Below are 24,286 nucleotides of genomic sequence, written 5' to 3' on the forward strand. Positions count from 1 at the left end.
CCCTCCAGTGACAACAGAGTAGATATATTGACTGTATACCCTCCCCTCCAGTGACAACAGAGTAGATATATTGACAGTGTATACCCTCCCCTCCAGTGACAACAGAGTAGATATATTGACAGTGTATACCCTCCCCTCCAGTGACAACAGAGTAGATATATTGACTGTGTATACCCCTCCCCTCCAGTGACAACAGAGTAGATATATTGACACTGTATACCTCCCCTCCAGTGACAACAGAGTATGATATATTGACAGTGTATACCCTCCCCTCCAGTGACAACAGAGTAGATATATTGACAGTGTATACCCTCCCCTCCAGTGACAACAGAGTAGATATATTGACAGTGTATACCCTCCCCTCCAGTGACAACAGAGTAGATATATTGACAGTGTATACCCTCCCCTCCAGTGACAACAGAGTAGATATATTGACAGTGTATACCCTCCCCTCCAGTGACAACAGAGTAGATATATTGACTGTGTATACCCTCCCCACCAGTGACAACAGAGTAGATATATTGACAGTGTATACCCTCCCCTCCAGTGACAACAGAGTAGATATATTGACAGTGTATACCCTCCCTCCAGTGACAACAGAGTAGATATATTGACAGTGTATACCCTCCCCTCCAGTGACAACAGAGTAGATATATTGACAGTGTATACCCTCCCCTCCAGTGACAACAGAGTAGATATATTGACAGTGTATACCCTCCCCTCCAGTGACAACAGAGTAGATATATTGACAGTGTATACCCTCCCCTCCAGTGACAACAGAGTAGATATATTGACAGTGTATACCCTCCCCTCCAGTGACAACAGAGTAGATATATTGACAGTGTATACCCTCCCCTCCAGTGACAACAGAGTAGATATATTGACAGTGTATACCCTCCCCTCCAGTGACAACAGAGTAGATATATTGACAGTGTATACCCCTCCCACCCCAACCAGTGACAACAGAGTAGATATATTGACAGTGTATACCCTCCCCTCCAGTGACAACAGAGTAGATATATTGACTGTGTATACCCTCCCCACCAGTGACAACAGAGTAGATATTATTGACAACTGTATTATCCCTCCCTCCAGTGATCAACAGAGTAGATATATTGACAGTGTATACCCTCCCCCTCCAGTGACAACAGAGTAGATATATTGACACTGTATACCCTCCCCTCCAGTGACAACAGAGTAGATATATTGACTGTGTATACCCTCCCCTCCAGTGACAACAGAGTAGATATATTGACAGTGTATACCCTCCCCTCCAGTGACAACAGAGTAGATATATTGACAGTGTATACCCTCCCCTCCAGTGACAACGAAGTTATTGACCCTCCCCTCCAGTGACAACAGAGTAGATATATTGACAGTGTATACCCTCCCCTCCAGTGACAACAGAGTAGATATATTGACAGTGTATACTCCTCCCCTCCAGTGACAACAGAGTAGATATATTGACCTGTATACCCTCCCCTCCAGTGACAACAGAGTAGATATATTGACTGTATACCCTCCCCTCCAGTGACAACAAAGTAGATATATTGACAGTGTATACCCTCCCCTCCAGTGACAACAGAGTATAGATATATTGACAGTGTATACCCTCCCCTCCAGTGACAACAGAGTAGATATATCGACACTGTATACCCTCCCCTCCAGTGACAACAGAGTAGATATATTGACAGTGTATACCCTCCCCTCCAGTGACAACAGAGTAGATATATTGACAGTGTATACCCTCCCCTCCAGTGACAACAGAGTAGATATATGACAAGAGTATATATATTGACACTGTATACCCTCCCCTCCAGTGACAACAGAGTAGATATATTGACAGTGTATACCCTCCCCACCAGTGACAACAGAGTAGATATATTGACAGTGTATACCCTCCCCTCCAGTGACAACAGAGTAGATATATTGGACAGTGTATACCCTCCCCACCAGTGACAACAGAGTAGATATATTGACTGTATACTCTCCCCACCAGTGACAACAGAGTAGATATATTGACAGTGTATACCCTCCCCTCCAGTGACAACACAGTAGATATATTGACAGTGTATACCCTCCCCCCCAGTGACAACAGAGTAGATATATTGACAGTGTATACCCTCCCCTCCACCAGTGACAACAGAGTATAGATATATTGACTGTATATACCCTCCCCACCAGTGACAACAGAGTATAGATATATTGACTGTATACCCTCCCCTCCAGTGACAACAGAGTAGATATATTGACACTGTATACCCTCCCGTCCAGTGATAGTGGAGTATATATTTCCTAACCCACCTTATCATTGCTTACTCCCCTGTGGAGTTGAAAACAGATATACCAGTCTACATAGCCTCCACTGATACAGTGTTAGTTTGGCCACAACTCCCTTCTCTCCAGCAGCTAATTCCATCTTTTGAAGTTATAATCAAAATTGACATATTTCATGCCAACTTAAATGTCTGAAACTAGAAACATGCTTATCAGATGTGATTTTTGTGTAGTTTTTACATTTGTCTATTTTCTGAATGGACAGGAGTTAGAATAATAATTAATTAGTACAAACTTCCTCATGTGTAGATCTACTAAAGCTTACTGATATCATAATAAAGTTGTTGCTTGATAGGAAGCCTCTATATCTTACAAATCATAGGAATTGTTGCTTATATCACTCGGATATATCTGGAATTCTAAAACCACAAGTTGCTTATTAAGGGGAGATAATCTAGGGGACTGGATCAAATGAACAGATACAGGTAGATCAGATTCCAGAATATCAATCTCACCTATGCATCGGTGACCAGGTAGTTTAATCAGGTAGTTTATCTGGCTAGTGTTTGTGGTCCAATATTCAAGCCCTGGCCCCGATTTCTCGAAACAAAAGTGCAGAATTAAGTCTAAACTTAAGTTTTTCTCCTTATGTAACTTATATGAAAATTTATGACCTAAGTCAGTTTTTGACTTAAGTTTTTGACTTAAGTTTGTTTCGAGAAATCGGGCCTGGTTTGGCTGATACACTGTTAATGTTTAAGATCCGATGTTTAAGTCCTAGTTAGGCTGCTACCCAGCTAGTGTTTGAGGTCCTGTGTTGTTCAAGGCCTTGGTTTGGCTGCTACGCAACTAGTGTTGGAGGTCCCTGTCCAGCCTTGCTAAGGCTGCTGCCTGCTAGTGTTTGAGGTTCTGTGTTCAAGCCCTGATGTTCAAGTCCTGGTAAGGCTGATAACTAGCTAGTGTTGGAGGTCCCATGTCCAGGCCCTGGTTAGGCTGCTACCCAGCTAGTGTTTGTCCATGAGGTCCTGGTGTTCAAGCCCTGATGTTCAAGCCTTGGTTTGGCTGCTACCCAGCTAGTGTTTGAGTCCAATGTTCAGGCCCTGGTTAGGCTGCTACCCAGCTAGTGTTTGATGTCCTGTGTTCAAGCCTTGGTTTGGCTGCTACCCAGCTAGTGTTTGAGGTCCAATGTTCAAGGCCTTGGTTTGGCTGCTACCCAGCTTGTGTTTGAGATCCTGTTGTTCAAGCCCTTGAGTTCAAGTCCTTGGTTTGGCTGCTACCCTGCTAGTGTTTACGGTCCAATGTTCGGGCCCTGGTTTGACTGCTACCCAACTAGTGTTTGAGATCCTGTGTTCAAGCCCTTGAGTTCAAGCCTTGGTTTGGCTGCTACCCAGCTTGTGTTTGCAGTCCAATGTCCAGGCCCTAGTTAGGCTGCTACCCAGCTAGTGTTTGCATGAGGTCCTGGTGTTCAAGCCCTGGTGTTCAAGCCTTGGTTTGGCTGCTACCCAGCTTGTGTTTGAGGTCCAATGTTCAAGGCCCTTGTTTGGCTGCTACCCAGCTTGTGTTTGAGATCCTGTGTTCAAGCCCTTGAGTTCAAGCCTTGGTTTGGCTGCTACCCTGCTAGTGTTTGACGGTCAAATGTCCAGGCCCTGGTTTGGCTGCTACCCAGCTAGTGTTTGCGGTCCAATGTTCAGGTCCTGGTTAGACTGCTACCAAGCTAATGTTTGAGGTCCCATGTCCAGGCACTTGTTTGGCTGCTACCCAGCTAGTGTTTGAGTTCCCATGTCCAGGCACTTGTATTGCTGCTACCCAGCTAGTGTTTGAGGTCCCATGTCCAGGCACTTGTTTGGCTGCTACCCAGCTAGTGTTTGAGGTCCCATGTCCAGGCACTTGTTTGGCTGCTACCCAGCTAGTGTTTGAGTTCCCATGTCCAGGCACTTGTATTGCTGCTACCCAGCTAGTGTTTGAGGTCCAATGTCCAGGCACTTGTATTGCTGCTACCCAGCTAGTGTTTGAGGTCCAATGTCCAGGCACTTGTATTGCTGCTACCCAGCTAGTGTTTGAGGTCCCATGTCCAGGCACTTGATTGGCTGCTACCCAGCTAGTGTTTGAGGTCCATGTCCAGGCACTTGTTTGGCTGCTACCCAGCTAGTGTTTGAGGTCCCATGTCCAGGCACTTGTTTGGCTGCTACCCAGCTATGTTTGGTCCATGTCAGGACTTGTTGAGGCTGCTACCCAGCTGTGTTTGTCCATGTCAGGCACTTGTTTGGCTGCTACCAAGCTAATGTTTGAGGTCCAATGTCCAGGCACTTGTTTGGCTGCTACCCAGCTAGTGTTTGAGGTCCCATGTCCAGGCACTTGTTTGGCTGCTACCCAGCTAGTGTTTGAGGTCCCAATGTCCAGGCACTTGTTTGGCTGCTACCCAGCTAGTGTTTGAGGTCCCATGTCCAGGCACTTGTTTGGCTGCTACCCAGCTAGTGTTTGAGGTCCCATGTCCAGGCACTTGTTTGGCTGCTACCCAGCTAGTGTTTGAGGTCCAATGTCCAGGCACTTGTTTGGCTGCTACCCAGCTAGTGTTTGAGGTCCAATGTCCAGGCACTTGTATTGCTGCTACCCAGCTAGTGTTTGAGGTCCAATGTCCAGGCACTTGTTTGGCTGCTACCCAGCTAGTGTTTGCGGTCCAATGTCCAGGCACTTGTATTGCTGCTACCCAGCTAGTGTTTGCGGTCCAATGTTCAGGCCCTGGTTAGGCTGCTTCATTTTTCCTTTCTTGTACAAGAATTGGTGATGGAGAGCAATACTTACACAGTGGTGAGATAATGGTCTCTTATACCTGCATGTGTCTTCGAGGGAGAGCTGACTAGGTAGAACAACTGGTAGACCAGTGTTCAAACCCTGATCTGGCTGCTACATTTTCCCTTCTCCAGTCTCAATTATAGCAAGGTCATATAAATATCTTTTGTAAGCATAACCTTAACAAAGGCATTGCGTGAATATACTTTTCAAGAAATCAGCCGGTTTTGATATATTTTTCAATATCTATTTTCAGATAATTAGAAAGAAAACAGAGTGTTATAAATGCAACAAATTTTCAGAAAAATAACCCAATATTTTGTGAAACACTACATGAGTACTAATAACTTTTGAGCTAGAAAACCAGTTGTTGGTAATTTAAGCTGAAGTCGTAAACAACCCTGGTGTGATGACATCTACAGGCAGTGAGCCCTAAATATAAAATATTCTCATCTCTCTGTACCTCCACCCCGAGTCCCCGTCTACAAGCCTGTCTGCCAGGCCAATACCTCGTAAATAAGCTGTTCATGTCAGCCTCACAATAGTCTTCATATGAAATTTCTAATATTTCTATTATCAGTGCCATTTTGCCGACCAGCTAATGTGAATTCCTGCCTCTCCTCTAACTTTGAAGCCCAGCAATTTGATTGGCTGACTAAACATTAGGGAATTCCTCACATATAAGTGCCATGGAAATGTGAGCACAGATCTGACTTATAGAGAGGCTGCAGGTCTGGGACTGGCTCGCTATGTCACCTGTTTACACATAAATATCAATGTTACATATTTTCCACATAAATATGAAAGTTACCTGTTTACCACATTAATATTGAAGTTACTCATTTACAACATAAATATCAAAGTTACCAATTTAACATATAATTATCAAAATTTAGCTATTTACTACATACGTAATATCAAAGTTACCTGTTTACAACATAAATATCAAAGTTACCGGTTTACAACATAAATATCAAAGTTACCTGTTTACAACATAAATATCAAAGTTACCTGTTTACCATCATTAATAATAAAGTTACTCATTTACAACATGTTTACCAACATAAATATCAAATTTACCTATTTACCACATAATATCAAAGTTACCCGTTTACCACATAAATATCAAATTTACCTATTTACCACATAATATCAAAGTTACCCGTTTACCACATAAATATCAAATTTACCATTTTTTAGATATCTAACCTCTTAATTTGAACATTTCTTTGTGGAAATGAGCAATGACAGGATACAAAAATTACTTTATAGGCCTATTTCAGATCTCTCATTCATGAACAAGTATTATCATATTTACTATCAAAACAAACTTCACTAGTTAATATTGTATTAAGATGTTTTTTTATAAGTTTTGTTAACCAGGATTTCTTTTAAATGCTATCAATACCAAGGGTCATTTAAGGCTGTACCAGTTGTAAGAAATGCTCAGCAATACCCTAATGTATCCACGGGTGTGGCAGTTCAGTATCATGCTAACACTGTAAAATTAATCAAGAGATCTCATTAATTCTTGACATATCCTAAACAACTTTACTTTATCTAAAACAATTAAAAACCAAACCTAACATAATATCTTTGTTGCTTTTTTTTTCTACGTAAGTATTAAATATTTTCAATCTTATATCAAAATTCCTGCTTAAAATACTGCAAAAGTACAACACATCTTTATGAATATTGTGTCTTGCAGTGCCAAGTACCTATCAATATAGTTATATCATGTGCAAAAAATATATTTGAGCTATATTTACAACAATTCCCCATTGTGAGCCCCAGACATGCAAATACTTTAATAACTCTACTGATTCCACACACTACATCTACACACTTATAAATGCTCTTCAACAGTAACTTGATATGAAACTCTGAAAATTACATTTTTATCCCCTTTTCAATCACAAGCTAGTCAAGTCGTTAGAAATCCCCAGCCAACAGTTTTAAAAATCCACAGCTCTTGTCAAACTTCCAGCATCCAGAAATGCCATTCCAATGAAGATATGTTTAAAATGACATTCTATATACCAATTACCTTGGAGTATATAAAGCAAAACAGCCTTTAATATCCACTATATATCCTGTTAGAATGGTGTACACTGTACAGTCAAATCCGTATTATAGCGACCACCTCTATACATAGAATACCTGTTTATAAGAACCCCCAATGGCCAATTTCAATGCAAATAAACCTGTATGAAGACCACTTGCCTAGTAAATGTATAAAAATCAGTTTCTTTTCCATTGGGTGATCTAGATCTTAAAGACATGCAATTAGAAACTACAGTTATGAAAAAGTCATTTTTTTCATGCAATGAAAGCGATATATATGCAAGTTCTCTAATTTGAACAAGTTTTTTTTTTCTCAAAGGAAATCTTTCTGAATATTTCACCTCTTTGACAATATTTTTAATGTAGCTATTGTAAACACAGAGAGTAGAAGTTGATAGGACCAGACAAAATATCTGATGTACGCAATAGATTTTCTATGACAGGACATGGCTGTCATAAGTTGCTGAAAGTGTTGATTGAATTTATAAAAGATAATATTTAAAGGCCCACTACCTTTCCGGAGCAAAATTTAAAGGTTTCTTAAAAACATTAATAACAAAAGAAAATATATATCGATGGCTTAAGATGAGGTTACAACACCAAAAATATGCAAGATTTCCTGTCTAATGTACGATAACAGTGGAGAATTCATTTCGCTGTTTTGTCGTCTGGCGCAGTGATAGTCAACTACCGCGCGGCATTCAGGACGACGGCGGGAAACATAAAACGACCCGCGTTATGAAAATTAACATTTTATTTATTCTAATTAAACAGTTCTGAAGGCGATGATAAGTTTGCTAGTAAACGTATAGTTAATAACTTCTGCGACTCTACAAAATTATTGATCTCGTTTTACATTCCTATTTTAAAAATCAAAAGCCGTTTCGGAAAGGTAGTGGCCCTTTAAGAAAAAAAAAAAATCATAAATCAGCAATAAATTGTGTTTTAAAATAAGAATTTGAATTCATACCTGGCATTTTTGCATCCGTCCAGAATCCTACTATAAGCAATAACAGCACTCAAGATGTAATAAACAATACCTATGAAATATGATAAATCATACACATGACTTCCAGGAACAAATCTTTGAATGTTCTACATGTCATCATATTCAAGTGTATTTGACCATAAGTATTGTTTATTGGTTATTTATATATATGTTACATTAAGCGACCTTGACCTAAAAATTGATGTTTGAATGTGACCTTGACCTAAAACATTGATGTTTGAATGTGACCTTGACCTAAAACATTGATGTTTGAATGCTGACCTTGACCCATAAACTTGATGTATGAATGCTATTCACAAGTTACACAAGTTATGTACAATTAAGTGACCTTGACCTCAAAGAATTGATGTTTGAAAGCTACATATGTAATATGCCAGTGACCTTGACCTCCAGAAAGCAGTGTTAAAATGTTATCTATGTTAGTTAGATCTTGGCCTCCATGATTCTATAATTAGATGTAAAAATGTTATGTAACATGTGGTCAATTTGTAATACATACATATATATATATATATATACCACCTACACACATGAGAAGCTACCAGAACTGATGAAGAAGATTAACACAGGCCCATATAGACATGTGTATGATGTGAGATCTAAGATATCAGTAAGGTCACATCTTGGAAACGTTTTGACATCCATTTAGCTGTTGAAATTTTTTTTTAAAAATCTCCAATCAATACATCATTCCACTGGAGAAATTTATCACTTAAAATAATTTCTCCAAAAATCTTGCACAGATTTATGTCTAAGTAGTCCAAAATTGTTTTTTTTCCTATGTTGCCCTGGATTGAGCCCCAGAAGACAGGTACTTGCCTAATATTAGACAGACCTATTTATCTGTATGTACAGCCTCCCTTAATGGCCCCTGTTAAGGTCGGGAACCCTTACAAACCCTCATTAAACAGCTTGAGGTTTTTACCAATGTTGAACAAAATCGCCAAGTGGGAACATTTATCGTGATAATGACAGTAGAGGACTAGGAAGCAGGCTGTGTTATGTTCCTTCTGAGGCTCGACACTGATTAGTAACATAGCCAGGCAAACCTGCACATTTAGATCAAAACTACATGCATAAGCCAAAAGAGACTGGCAGAGAGAGACCAGGACTCTACAGGAGCTGTAAATCCCCTTACAAGTGCCCTTATACTTATACCAGGGCTCAACAAATAGAATTTGTTCACATCTTCATTATTCTGTGCCAAACCACTTGAAAATGTCTCCTCTCTCACAGTCTGTCCTCATAGAGATAGCAAGATCTTCAACTGAATGCCACTGATGCCAAATAATTTGAGCGAAGTACAGAAATAAATATTTCATATATTGCAAGATCATGTATTCAAAAATATCTGATATTCAAATCTTCATTTCTTTTGAAAAAATAGAATTGGTGTTTAAAATTTCCATTGAAGAGAAAACAACAATTCCTTTTGCAATCTTTTTATTCACATAGATTTTGGTATGTGATCAGACCTGTAAATGATTGGTAAACAGGATCAAGAGAAATACTAAATATGGTAATATATATGATCCATAAATTTCTGAACTTTCAATGGTCATAAGGTCACAAAGATCTAACCTTATATTTGTTAAATCAATTCAAAATTTAACAGATCTGAATTCAGCTTCACTAAATTCTTTAATAAACTTCAAAAACTTTTCATAATCTTGAAAACCTAAATACTAGGCCAGATTACCATCTTCTAAACCATCAAAGACCAATCCAGCTTTTTAAACTTGACAGCTCACACGTGTAACACAGACCACACCATACCAATTAATCCATTCCTTTGATCCTCCCACTATTACTACCTTCTACTGGCCATCCACAGTGCTATCACCCAAGACCTGGATTACCCCCCTTTCCTAGGTATCAGGGCTCAGACTGCAACAGAATTTCATAGCTTTCCTAATTCCATCAGATTATTTTGAAGATTCAAAGGACGAAGCTGTGGCTACATCCTTACTTAGGGCAGTGGTGACCAATTGGTTAAAATGTCACAACATATTACAACAAGCCTTCCACCTCAAGGCCGTGTTGACTGATTGGTTAACATGTAACAACATTTTACAACAAGCCTTCAACCTCAGGGCCTTGTTGACTGATTGGTTAACATGTCACAACATTTTACAACAAACCTTCAACCACAGGGCCGTTGTGACCGATTGGTTAACATGTCACAACATATTACAACAAGCCTTCCACCTCAGGGCCTTGTTGACTGATTGGTTAACATGTCACAATATTTTACAACAAACCTTCCACCTCAGGGCCGTCGTGTCTGATTGGTTAACATGTCACAACATATTACAACAAACCTTCCACCTCAGGGCCTTGGCGACTGATTGGTTAACATGTAACAATATTTTACAACAAACCTTTCACCTCAGGGCCGTCGTGTCTGATTGGTTAACATGTCATAACATATTACAACAAGCCTTCCACCTCAGGGCCGTCGTGACCGATTGGTTAACATGTAACAACATTTTACAACAAGCCTTCAACCACAGGGCCATGTTGACTGATTGGTTAACATGTCACAACATTTTACAACAAACCTCCAACCACAGGGCCGTCATGACCGATTGGTTAACATGTAACAACATATTACAACAAGCCTTTCACTTCAGGGCCGTCGTGACTGATTGGTTAACATGTCACAACATATTACAACAAGCCTTCCACCTCAGGGCCTTGGTGACTGATTAATTAACATGTCACAATATTTTACAACAAACCTTTCACCTCAGGGCCGTCGTGTCTGATTGGTTAACATGTCATAACATATTACAACAAGCCTTCCACCTCAGGGCCTTGATGACTGATTGGTTAACATGTAACAACATTTTACAACAAGCCTTCAACCACAGGGCCATGTTGACTGATTGGTTAACATGTCACAACATTTTACAACAAACCTTCAACCACAGGGCCGTCGTGACCGATTGGTTAACATGTAACAACATATTACAACAAGCCTTCCACCTCAGGGCCTTGTTGACTGATTGGTTAACATGTCACAACATTTTACAACAAGCCTTTCACCTCAGGGCCTTGTTGACTGATTGGTTAACATGTAACAACATTTTACAACAAGCCTTCCACCTCAGGGCTTCCACCGTCGTGTCTGATTGGTTAACATGTCACAACATATTACAACAAGCCTTCCACCTCAGTGCCGTCGTGACTGATTGGTTAACATGTAACAACATTTTACAACAAGCCTTCCACCTCAGGGCCTTCGTGACTGATTGGTTAACATGTCACAACATATTACAACAAACCTTCCACCTCAGGGCCGTCGTGTCTGATTGGTTAACATGTCACAACATATTACAACAAACCTTCCACCTCAGGGCCGTCGTGGCTGATTGGTTAACATGTAACAACATTTTACAACAAACCTTCCACCTCAGGGCCGTCGTGTCTGATTGGTTAACATGTCACAACATTTTACAACAAACCTTCCACCTCAGGGCCGTCGTGTCTGATTGGTTAACATGTCACAACATATTACAACAAGCCTTCCACCTCAGGGCCGTGGTGACTGATTGGTTAACATGTCACAACATTTTACAACAAGCCTTCCACCTCAGGGCCGTCGTGACTGATTGGTTAACATGTAACAACATTTTACAACAAGCCTTCCACCTCAGGGCCGTCGTGACTGATTGGTTAACAAGTAACAACATTTTACAACAAGCCTTCCACCTCAGTGCCGTCGTGACTGATTGGTTAACAAGTAACAACATTTTACAACAAGCCTTCCACCTCAGTGCCGTCGTGACTGATTGGTTAACAAGTAACAACATTTTACAACAAGCCTTCCACCTCAGTGCCGTCGTGACTGATTGGTTAACAAGTAACAACATTTTACAACAAGCCTTCCACCTCAGTGCCGTCGTGACTGATTGGTTAACAAGTAACAACATTTTACAACAAGCCTTCCACCTCAGTGCCGTCGTGACTGATTGGTTAACATGTAACAACATTTTACAACAAACCTTCCACCTCAGGGCCGTCGTGACTGATTGGTTAACATGTCACAACATTTTACAACAAGCCTTCCACCTCAGGGCCGTGGTGACTGATTGGTTAACATGTCACAACATACTACAACAGACCTTCCACCTCAGGGCCGATTAATTAACATATGCCACAAAATATGGTATTACAACAAACATTTCGTCTCAGGGTCAGGACAGAAACAATGAAGGGTCATGAAAATGATGTAATGTCAGGATTTTGCAGCAAATTTGTAGTGCTGATAGTTTTTGAAATGTAGGTTGTTAGAGATATGAAAAGTATCTTAAATTTGTCTTAATTTCATGAGATTTTTTAAAGCTTGTTTCAAAGTTTAACTTTTGCAGGTAAGGCACACAAACCAGAAATAAAATCTCATTTAATATCCTATATATTCAAAATATTGAGTCAATGTAAAATGCTTCTCTTCATCCTCCAGAACTTTAAAAGATTAAAAGTTTAAAAGAATATTCTTAGAATTAAGCAGTGATGATGATTAGATATACTTGTTCTTCCTCATGATCCGTAACATATAACTCTGTGGAAAAGAAAAGAATGCAGAGAATATACATGTAGCTCTTTATGTGCAGTGTCGGCATATTTTATTAAAACATTTTGATAATACACTCATAGAGAAATACATTACCCGTTAAGAATTTGTCATAAATGCTAATATATGTGTATTTTTTCTTTAATATACTCAGATATTTATATTGAGGAAACAAATTTAGAACAGTATGGCAATAAAATGAAAAAGGAAAATGATTACTCAAAAACGGCATCCTAAATTTTAATATTTTAACTACAGAGACAAAAATTAGAAAGTTGTGTATACGGCAGTTTGTATAGGACTACAACCAGTAACACCTGCGGAGAGATATTGTGGTAATTATTTATGGAAATAAGTCGTCCTATGATCACATTTCTAGCCCATTTAGAAATGAGTTACGACTATATATCTAGATCTAGATATCTCCCTAAAAACACCTTATGTGACTGGCCAGTACAAACCTGTATAGTCACTTCTTACATTTTGTGATTTCACACAATGAGAAAGTTTAAACAAGAAATCAATGAAAGCTGAAATCCCTCTGATGATGAAGCATTTTGTGTTTATAAAAATCAATTGATGTTTTACTTACCCCATGTTTATACACTGAATTATTTTTTTCACATCCATAATTTGCGGGGAAATGAGGATTTTTAGTTGGTGTTTTTTTCTTAACTATTCAAATTAACAAGACAAACTTTATTTTCTTGGACTGTTTTTATCAAACTTAAAGAAGTTTTAATTTTATTTTATTACAAGTAGCAAAGCGTATTTTAGATTTTCAATCCATGAAAATCTGAGAACTATCAATATACTTTTTATTGTGTCCGATTTACTTTTGCTCATTTCGCGATCCAAGTTTATTTCTTTGAATTAACATTTACATAATTGATTCTGATAAGAATTTTCAGACAATTTTCAAATCCTCGAATGTGAAATTTGTTTTGAAATGGAAATCGCAAAATTTAGTAGCCACAAAAGAAAGTTGATCTGTAGTATATATTTTACAACAGTCTCTTCTAATGAAAATTCTAGAAATCTTCTTGGAAACCAGTACTGATAGAGAAACATGTAAACAAATGTTTGTGAATGCCAGTAAGTGTTTTTGGGTGCCCTTTCCCTTCCTGTAGCCGACCTTCATGGTATATGACATGCTCACAATTTATAACTGTATAATGAGCATGTACAGCACATTAGCAGTCTGTGTTGTTATGTTTTAATAACTGTCACCTATAAATTCCTCAACATGTCAGCTACCTGTCCAATATATGTCACTGTTACAAAACTGTGCACGCTTGGTCTTACTAATAGATTTCAAATTCAAGTCTACATTTGAGAGGGATCTTTGGCTGGGTCCATATAAAGATAATTAAATCATCTACAATGAAACCCACTTATTGTAACTTAGTTATATTGAAAACAGTGGAACCCACTTATTTTTACTTGGTTATACTGAAAGTGCTTCAATCGAAATGAAAGGTATACAATCGCAATATTAATGTCCAAATGCTTTCATCATATTTTTCCACAAGTTGTAAGGAAAATGAACAACTGGCTTCTTCAGACAATGTTACAATGAAAGACAACAGTCCAGGTCATTTGTCCTCAGATTTCAATGGCTTACCTATCTGGTGATCATGGTGAATAATTGTATTGGCTCAAGACGGTAAATTTGCAATTTTCAAAGTTTTACTAAAGTAACTTTAAATGAAGGTCAAGGTCATTCATTTGAACAAACTTTGTACCACTTCATACAAGCATCTAACAGGCAAAATATCAGTTCGCTAGGCATCTTAGTTATTAGCAAAAAACTATTCAAAGAATTTAGCCTATTACTTTAATCTGCCATGCATAGTATGAATAATAATTATATGTAATTCTATGTACTACATAAACTTTTATCAGGAGACTGACAATTTAAGATGCTGTCTGACTGTCTACCAATCAATACTTAACAATAATCTAGTTCTAACCAGCTACCTGTTTCTTTTCTGGAACTCCAACTTTTCCGTAGGCAATCGGTACAATATATCCCTTTCATCATTAATAGTTTATTACTTTTTGGCACTGTTTAGGTCGCACCTTCACTCAAAATTCTTTTCAATAAAGTAAATATTTTCAGCCACCTTCAAAAGGTGAGCCAGTTATCTGCCAAAAATCCTTGTTGCATTGTTTATTCTTGATTATTCATTTTGGGCGAACAGAGCTTGCTGCTTTAATGATAGAGTATAGAATTGAGGGATTATCTGGGGAAGTTGTCTTTTGGTGTTTGTATACAAATAAGGGTAAGAATTTCTTTTATCACTAATAGTTGATTTCATCATTATGTATAAACCATTGCTGTTTGATGACATCTGCCTATATTTGCCTGTATATGAGAGGTATCACTACACCATACTTCATAGTGAGGTCCTCCCAGTATTGTACACACTACTGACAAGCAGTGTACAAGACTTTTACAGCTAAATCATCTATCAACTAAACATTCATATCCCTTAAAACTGTGAAGAGAGCCTTAAATGTCAGCCCTCTATCCATCAACAGCAGTAAATGTCAACAAATTGTTGATACAATTAAATTTATCTCAACAAGTTATTCCCTCTTAATTGAAACAAATTATGTGTCAATTGGTATTCAAATAGTTGAATTAATAAAACAGGTATATTTTTTATGGATATTAAAAAAAATCCTTACACACAATCATCTTTAGTGTGTATTATCTGTAAGACTTTTTACAAAGGTTTACTTTATATACAAACCTAAGGCCTATTAAGTTATATATTAAAGGTTTACTTCGCTACAACTTAAGCCTATTAAGTTTTACAGTTTATCTAATAAGCCATAAACTTTACACATTCGGTGGTTATGAAATTTCTTAAAGTGATGCTAATCATAGAATTTAATTAAAATTACTGAAATGTTTAATGATTTTAACTTTCTTTTTCAAATTCCTCCAAAAACCATACCTTAAAATAATTCATTTTACAATAAATTATTCTTGCACAAAGGACTTACAGTTAAAATTTTAAAAGCCATTTTTTTTTATTTTTTAATATTTTAATTAAAAACAAGCATGGATGTTACCTTGACTTGAGATTCTCATCTTAATACTTCAAACAAAACTTAAAATTTATTTTTCTCAAGCAAAAAATATAAACCAGAATAACAAGACCGCTGTAAGCTAGTCCATTTGACTAAAACGAAGAGTGAATTTTGTTTGGTAATGTTCACGATGAAAGGGAAACCCTTAGGCTAGAGACAGTTGGGAAAACAATAGTGTTTCTCTATAGTCAAGCTTGGATGAAGATAGGAGTGCAATCTCCATTGTGAAGCGGTCATCAGTTTGATTTACTGCACCAGTTTGGGAGTCTTTGATTTTATCATTGAGAAGCTGGTAAGAGGTTTTTGCCCATTTTACACGGCTGACTGAACAGAGAGACTGAAAAACGGGACCAGTATGATACAATCATTTATACACAAGTTTGTCAAACTGCCTTCACTGGATATCAAAATTTATCAACATCGACTTGTTACGTTACATGTTTGTTTTCAAAATGTCTGCTTCTGAATTAAAAACTCTTTTAAAACCCTTCACTATAACCCTTCACTATTCACTATAACCCTTTCACTATAACCCTTCACTATTCACTATAACCCTTCACTATTCACTATAACCCTTCACTATTCACTATATCCCTTCACTATAACCCTTCACTATAACCCTTCACTATTCACTATAACCCTTCACTATTCACTATAACCCTTCACTATTCACTATAACCCTTCACTATTCACTATAACCCTTCACTATTCACTATAACCCTTCACTATTCACTATAACCCTTCACTATAACCCTTCACTATTCACTATAACCCTTCACTATTCACTATAACCCTTCACTATTCACTATAACCCTTCACTATTCACTATACCCTTCACTATTCACTATAACCCTTCACTATTCACTATAACCCTTCACTATTCACTATAACCCTTCACTATTCACTATACCCTTCACTATTCACTATAACCCTTCACTATTCACTATATCCCTTCACTATAACCCTTCACTATTCACTATAACCCTTCACTATTCACTATAACCCTTCACTATTCACTATAACCTTCACTATTCACTATAACCCTTCACTATTCACTATAACCCTTCACTATTCACTATAACCCTTCACTTCACTATAACCCTTCACTATTCACTATAACCCTTCACTATTCACTATAACCCTTCACTATTCACTATAACCCTTCACTATTCACTATACCTTCACTATTCACTATAACCCTTCACTATTCACTATAACCCTTCACTATTCACTATAACCCTTCACTATTCACTATAACCCTATTCACTATAACCCTTCACTATTCACTATAACCCTTCACTATTCACTATAACCCTTCATATTCACTATAACCCTTCACTATTCACTACCCTTCACTTTCACTATAACCCTTCACTATTCACTATAACCTTCACTATTCACTATAACCCTTCACTATTCACTATACCCTTCACTATTCACTATAACCCTTCACTATTCACTATAACCCTCACTATTCACTATAACCCTTCACTATTCACTATAACCCTTCACTATAACCCTTCACTATTCACTATAACCCTTCACTATAACCCTTCACTATTCACTATAACCCTTCACTATTCACTATAACCCTTCACTATTCACTATAACCTTCACTATTCACTATAACCCTTCACTATTCACTATAACCCTTCACTATTCACTATAACCCTTCACTATTCACTATAACCCTTCACTATTCACTATAACCCTTCACTATTCACTATAACCCTTCACTATTCACTATATCCCTTACTATTCACTATAACCCTGCACTATAACCCTTCACTATTCACTATAACCCTGCACTATAACCCTAAAAATCGTAGAATGAGGTATCTAATAGAAAATTCCAAAAATTGAATTACTTTGCTGCTCCTTCCATAGCTTATAATTGTTGAGTTAGGCACTGAGTAGAGATATATCATTGTAAGGCTTGAATTATCCTGTACATTCAACAAACGAATCTTCAATCAGCTAGCCATCCACTGCTATTTTGTGAAATAAGTAAGATGTATGTTCCATGAGATAGCCACTAGCTACTACAAAGTTGATGGAGACCTGAAACTGCTCCTGAAGTCAAAAAGGGACACAAATAACTTTATGTAAAAATACCTATTTTCACTGTGACTTAATTTCATGTTTTGCATTTTACATTTTCACGATTTAATTTCACAAACGAGACAGACTTCATTGGGTTCGCTCTATTTGAAAGATTTTTGTGAAAGTAAATTTTATCCATAAACAAATTGGTTTATAGTGCATTATTTTCTAAAGAATTTTCCAAATCATATAGAAAACATTACTATAGTGTTTCAACAAACTCCTCTGTGAAAAGGTATTCTATGACATTCCTTTTCATCAACAAGTTTGGTTGTTTTGATAACATCAAACATCGACAGATGGTTTTAAACTTCTGAAAAAAAGTGTATTATGTGATATCGTCAAATGAATTTCTGCTAATGAATTAGCTAAGAAAAAATCACATAACTTTCTCTGACATTCAAAACAGAAAAACAAAACTTTTAAAGTTTCACCATAAAAGCAGATGCAAGATTTCAATTAACATTCCACTGACTGGTTCAAGTCTCTTTGAAAACATATATATAATTAACTTATAATCATCCATATGGCCAGAAAAGATGGCTGCATGTATAGCCATTGACTGCCCTTTGACCTTTTGAACTTTGATACCTAACCTTTACATCTAAGGTCATTTGAACATCTGTAGGAGTATTTGAAGCTTGTTGAGACAAAGGACATAAGGTGTTGGGCTGATAAAGCAGGCTTTCGGCAAGATTAAGTTTGAGTGATGAGCATAAGATAATTCCACAGGGGAAAAAATCCAAATAAAACAAAATTAGGCCAGAAGCCTAATACATCAAATTGTCATGTGTTTTATTTCTTTTTTATTTTTCAAATTAGTGTTGGATATGAGTGTTCTGATGCAGAAAGCTGTTAACGCATCATCACAAAAAAATATCTGATGTCATCGAACCCAGTGTTACTATAAATATATAGCTCCACCTAGCTCCACTATAATTCACCAATACAAAGTCCACAGTGAGTTGAAGGCTTAGGTAAGTCAATAAGTTATTCAGACATATAAGCAACTACTTCAAACCCTTTAATATCCCAGAGGGAAGTCCCTTCAATAAGCTCTAGAATCCCAGTTCAGAGGGTGAAAAGTCACGAGAAAAAGTTCAAGCATTAAATCCTGAAAGGTGCTATAGATCTGATGATACACGCAAGACTTTATTGGAGCTTTCTTGGAGCTACAAGAACTTTTTAAGACAGATTATGTAGACTTTATATGACAATTCATGACAGTAATTCAGACTAGGAGGATTTATCACTTTAAATTTCAGAAAATGACATCAAATCATTTTGAAATCCAACCTTTCCATCTTCAACATTATGCTGTTATGAACCTCTTCAATATCATCCTTCTCTGTCTTTCCATCTATCTTCCACACTATACTGTTATTGACCTCCTCAAATTAATCCTTCTGTGTCTTTCCATCTTCCGCTCTTCACTGTTATGGACCTCGATCCACAATATCATCCTTCCATCTTTCCATCTTCCACCTTGTACAGGTTTGTGCCTCGACAATGTTATCCTTCCCTATCATTCCACCTTCCACCCTGTACTGGTATGGATCACCTCAAATTCATCCATCGATGTTTTACATCTTTCATCCTGTACTGTATAAACCTCTTCAATGTCATCCATCCCTGTCTTTCCATCTTCAACAATGTGCTGCTATAGACCTCCTCAAATTCATCCTTCCTTGTCTTTCCATCTTCCACCCTGTACTGTAATGGACCTACACAATATCAGCCTTCTCTGTCTTTCCATCTCCCAACGTATACTGCTATGAAACTCTTCAATATCATCCTTCCTTGTCTTTCCATATTCCACCTAGTGTTGTTCTGTGCCTCTTAATGTCATCCTTGACTGTCTTTCCATCTCACTAGTGCAGTTATGAGCCTCTTCACTATCATCCTTTCTTGTCTTTCCATATTCCATCCTGTGCTGTAATGTGCCTCTTCAATATCATCCTTTCTTATCTTTCCATATTCCATCCTGTGCAGTTATGTGCCTCCACAATGTCATCCTTTTGTCTTTCCATCTTCCACACTGTACTGTTATGAACCTCCACAACATCATCTTGCTCTGTTTTTCCATCTTTCAACCTATATTGCTATGAAACTCTTCAATATTATCCTTCATTGTCTTTCCATCTTTCTTCCTGTACTGTTAAGGACCTCTTCAATATCATCCTTCACTGTATTTCCATCTACCACCCTGTATTTTTATTGGCCTCTTTAATGTCATTCTTCCAAGTCTTTCCACCTTCAACCTTGTGTTGTTATTGGTCTCTTCAATGTCATCCTTTCCAGTCTTTCCATCTCCACCATGTACTGTATAGACATCTTCAATATCATCCTTCTCTATCTTTCCATCTTCCAGCCTGTGCTGTTATGTGTCTCTTCAGTATCATTTCTCCTTGTCTTTCCATATTCCTTCATAATCTTTCCATATTCCACCTAGTACAGTTATGTGCCTATTCAGTATCATCCTTCATTGTCATTCCATCTTCCATCCTGGACTGTTATGTACCTCTTCAATATCATCCTTCCCTGTCTTTCCATCTCCCACCTAGTACAGGTATGTGCCTCGACAATGTCATCCTTCCCTGTCTTTCCATCATCCACCTTGTGCAGTTATCTGCCTTGACAATGTCATCCTTCCCTGTCTTTCCATCATCCACACTGTAGTGTTATGAACCTCCACAATTGTATCCTTCATTGTCTTTCCATCTTCCGCCCAGTGCAGTTATGAGCCTCTTCAATGCCATCCTTCACTGTTTTTCCATCTTCCCTCCAGTGTTGTTATGTGCCTCTTCAATATCCTCCTTCCTTGTCTTTCCATCTTTCACCCGTTGATTTCATGTGCCTTCTTAACATTATCCTTCGTGGTCTTTCCATCTTTAACCCTGTGCTTTTATGGACAACCACAATATCATCTCTCTCGGTCTTTAATAAGTTCCTCAATCTCGGTCTTTAATAAGTTCCTCAATGTCATCCTTCCATTATCCATCCTGTATTGTTATGAACCTCCTAAATAGTATTCTATTGCCATCTTCCACCCTGTTCTGTTAAAGACCCTCTCAATATCATCCTTCCCTGTCTTTCCATCTTCCATCCTGTGTTGTTATGGGCCTCCTTAATGTCATCTTCCGTATCTTTCCAAATTTCATTTTGTGCCGTTATTGACCTCCACAATATAATCCTTTCCTGTCTGTAAATATTCCATCTTGTGCCATCATGGACCTCCTGAATGTTATCCTTCTCTTTCTTTCCGTCTTCCACCCTGTTCTGTCATGGACCTCCACAATGTCATCTTTCCCTGTCTTTCCATCTTCCACCCTGTCTGTCATGGACCTCCACAATGTCATCTTTCCCTGTCTTTCCATCTGCCACCCTGTACTGTCATGGACCTCCACAATGTCATCCTTCTCTGTCTTTTCATCTTCCACCCTGTCTGTCATGGACCTCCACAATGTCATCTTTCTGTCTTTCCATCTCACCCTGTACTGTCATGGACCTCCACAATGTCATCCTTTCCCTGTCTTTCATCTTGCCACCCTGTACTGTCATGGACCTCCACAATGTCATCTTTCCCTGTCTTTCCATCTTCCACCCTGTACTGTCATGGACCTCCACAATGTCTCTTTCCCTGTCTTTCCATCTTCCACCCTGTACTGTCATGGACCTCCACAATGTCATCTTTCCCTGTCTTTCCATCTTCCACCCTGTACTGTCATGGACCTCCACAATGTCATCTTTCCTGTCTTTCCATCTTCCACCCTGTACTGTCATGGACCTCCACAATGTCATCTTTCCTGTCTTTCCATCTTCCACCCTGTACTGTCATGGACCTCCACAATGTCATCCTTCTCTGTCTTTCCATCTTCCACCCTGTACTGTCATGGACCTCCACAATGTCATCTTTCCTGTCTTTCATCTTCCACCCTGTACTGTCATGGACCTCCACAATGTCATCTTTCCCTGTCTTTCCATCTGCCACCCTGTACTGTCATGGACCTCCACAATGTCATCTTTCCTGTCTTTCCATCTTCCACCCTGTACTGTCATGGACCTCCACAATGTCATCTTTCCCTGTCTTTCCATCTTCCACATTGTACTGTAATGGACCTCCACAATGTCATCTTTCCCTGTCTTTCCATCTTCCACCCTGTACTGTCATGGACCTCCACAATGTCATCTTTCCCTGTCTTTCCATCTTCCACCCTGTACTGTCATGGACCTCCACAATGTCATCTTTCCCTGTCTTTCCATCTTCCACCCTGTACTGTCATGGACCTCCACAATGTCATCCTTCCCTGTCTTTCCATCTTCCACCCTGTACTGTTATGGACCTCCACAATGTCATCTTTCCCTGTCTTTCCATCTTCCACCCTGTACTGTAATGGACCTCCACAATGTCATCTTTCCCTGTCTTTCCATCTTCCACCCTGTACTGTCATGGACCTCCACAATGTCATCTTTCCCTGTCTTTCCATCTTCCACCCTGTACTGTAATGGACCTCCACAATGTCATCTTTCCCTGTCTTTCCATCTTCCACCCTGTACTGTAATGGACCTCCACAATGTCATCTTTCCCTGTCTTTCCATCTTCCACCCTGTACTGTCATGGACCTCCGCAATGTCATCTTTCCCTGTCTTTTCATCTTCCACCCTGTACTGTCATGGACCTCCACAATATATCTTTCCTGCCTTTCCATCTTCCACCCTGTACTGTTATGGACCTCCACAATGTCATCTTTCCCTGTCTTTCCATCTTCCACCCTGTACTGTCATGGACCTCCACAATGTCATCTTTCCCTGTCTTTCCATCTTCCACCCTGTACTGTCATGGACCTCCACAATGCCATCTTTCCCAGTCTTTCATCTTCCACCCTGTACTGTCATGGACCTCCACAATGTCATCTTTCCCTGTCTTTCCATCTTCCATCCTGTACTGTCATGGACCTCCACAAAATCATCCTTCCCTGTCTGTAAATATTTCATCTTGTGCCATTATGACCTCCTGAATGTTATCCTTCTCTGTCTTTTCATCTTCCACCCTGTACTGTCATGGACCTCCACAATGTCATCTTTCCCTGTCTTTCCATCTGCCACCCTGTACTGTCATGAAGCTCCTCAATAGTATCCTTCTCTGTCTTTTCATCTTCCATCCTGTACTGTCATGGACCTCCACACTGTCATCTTTCCCTGTCTTTCCATCTGCCACCCTGTACTGTCATGAAGCTCCTCAATATTATCCTTCTCTGCCTTTCCATCTTCCATCCTGTACTGTTATGGACCTCCACAATGTCATCTTTCCCTATCTTTCCATATTCCACCCTGTTCTGTCATGGACCTCCACAATGCCATCTTTCCCAGTCTTTCCATCTTCCACCCTGTGCTATTTGGCCTCCTCGATTTCAGCATGAACCCTACTCCAGTGTCTTTCGAGAATTCAGTTTTGAGTCTCCTTGATCTGACTCTCTTTTATTGGGGGTTTGTATCTAACTAACGGTTGGAAGTATAATTGGAGTTTGGGGAATAACAATTCAGGTTATTTAATTCAAATATCATTTTAGATAGAATAAGGAAGGTTTCAACGAAGTAGCTGAGGTGACTTTCTACCAGCTGCTGCATCGAACATTGTTAAAAAAGTCTTATTTGAAAAAATAAATACCAATTCAGTTGAATTAATTTAGCATAGCCACCTTTGCTACTACAGTAAAAACCACACCTAACGACCACCTCTGTGTTTTTTCTGTTTTTGGAATTGGGTGGGGGCGTTTTGGGTGGTTATCTCACTATTTCAAAAACCTGAGTGGTTGCAAAATTATGATCAATGTCTTTTTATGAAATTTAAAATCATGAAAAAACAGCAAAATGTATAAATAAAACAAAAACAATGAACACAAAAATCTTCAATGTAAAACAAAACTTTTAATAAAATTTCCTACCTTGATTCAATGGATTCTGACCATTCTCAATGTTTTTCATTAGCAAGAAACTGCTCAAAATACAGGATGACCTTCATCATGGAGTGATCTTGGAAGATGACCTTCATCATGGAACTGCCTTAAATGGAAGGAAATGCAATTGAATGACCAAATTGAACGACCTTCACAAAGAAGTGAACTTGGAGGAAAAACTCCAATATGGTATGACCTTACATGATAGCCTCCAGTGGTGCATAAACTTGAGGATGACCTTCATCACAGAATGATCTCATAGGATCTTATTTTCTTTCCTTTTGTCGTATATATGGAGGATTTAAACTTTCAAAGGCTGCTTTTCCTTTACATCTTAGCATTGTCAACAGTCTTTACCAATGCCCGTGAAAAATGGAAAATAACTATAAAATCTAGAAGTGGTAATGA

The 24,286-nt window shown here is 38.5% G+C and overlaps 1 protein-coding gene across 1 annotated transcript in view; it reads right to left on the bottom strand.

Moving 5' to 3' along the window:
• Nucleotides 1–23,964, bottom strand: part of LOC138317515 (brother of CDO-like) — a 201,007-nt gene extending 177,043 nt beyond the window's left edge. The window contains exon 1 of the mRNA XM_069259246.1: nucleotides 23,867–23,964. The gene's annotated coding sequence lies outside the window, so the exon portion shown is untranslated. The remainder of the gene's footprint in view (nucleotides 1–23,866) is intronic.
• Between the last annotated feature and the right edge of the window lie 322 nt (nucleotides 23,965–24,286).

This window comes from Argopecten irradians, chromosome 3, assembly GCF_041381155.1.
Source record: "Argopecten irradians isolate NY chromosome 3, Ai_NY, whole genome shotgun sequence".
NCBI classification, from domain to species: domain Eukaryota; kingdom Metazoa; phylum Mollusca; class Bivalvia; order Pectinida; family Pectinidae; genus Argopecten; species Argopecten irradians.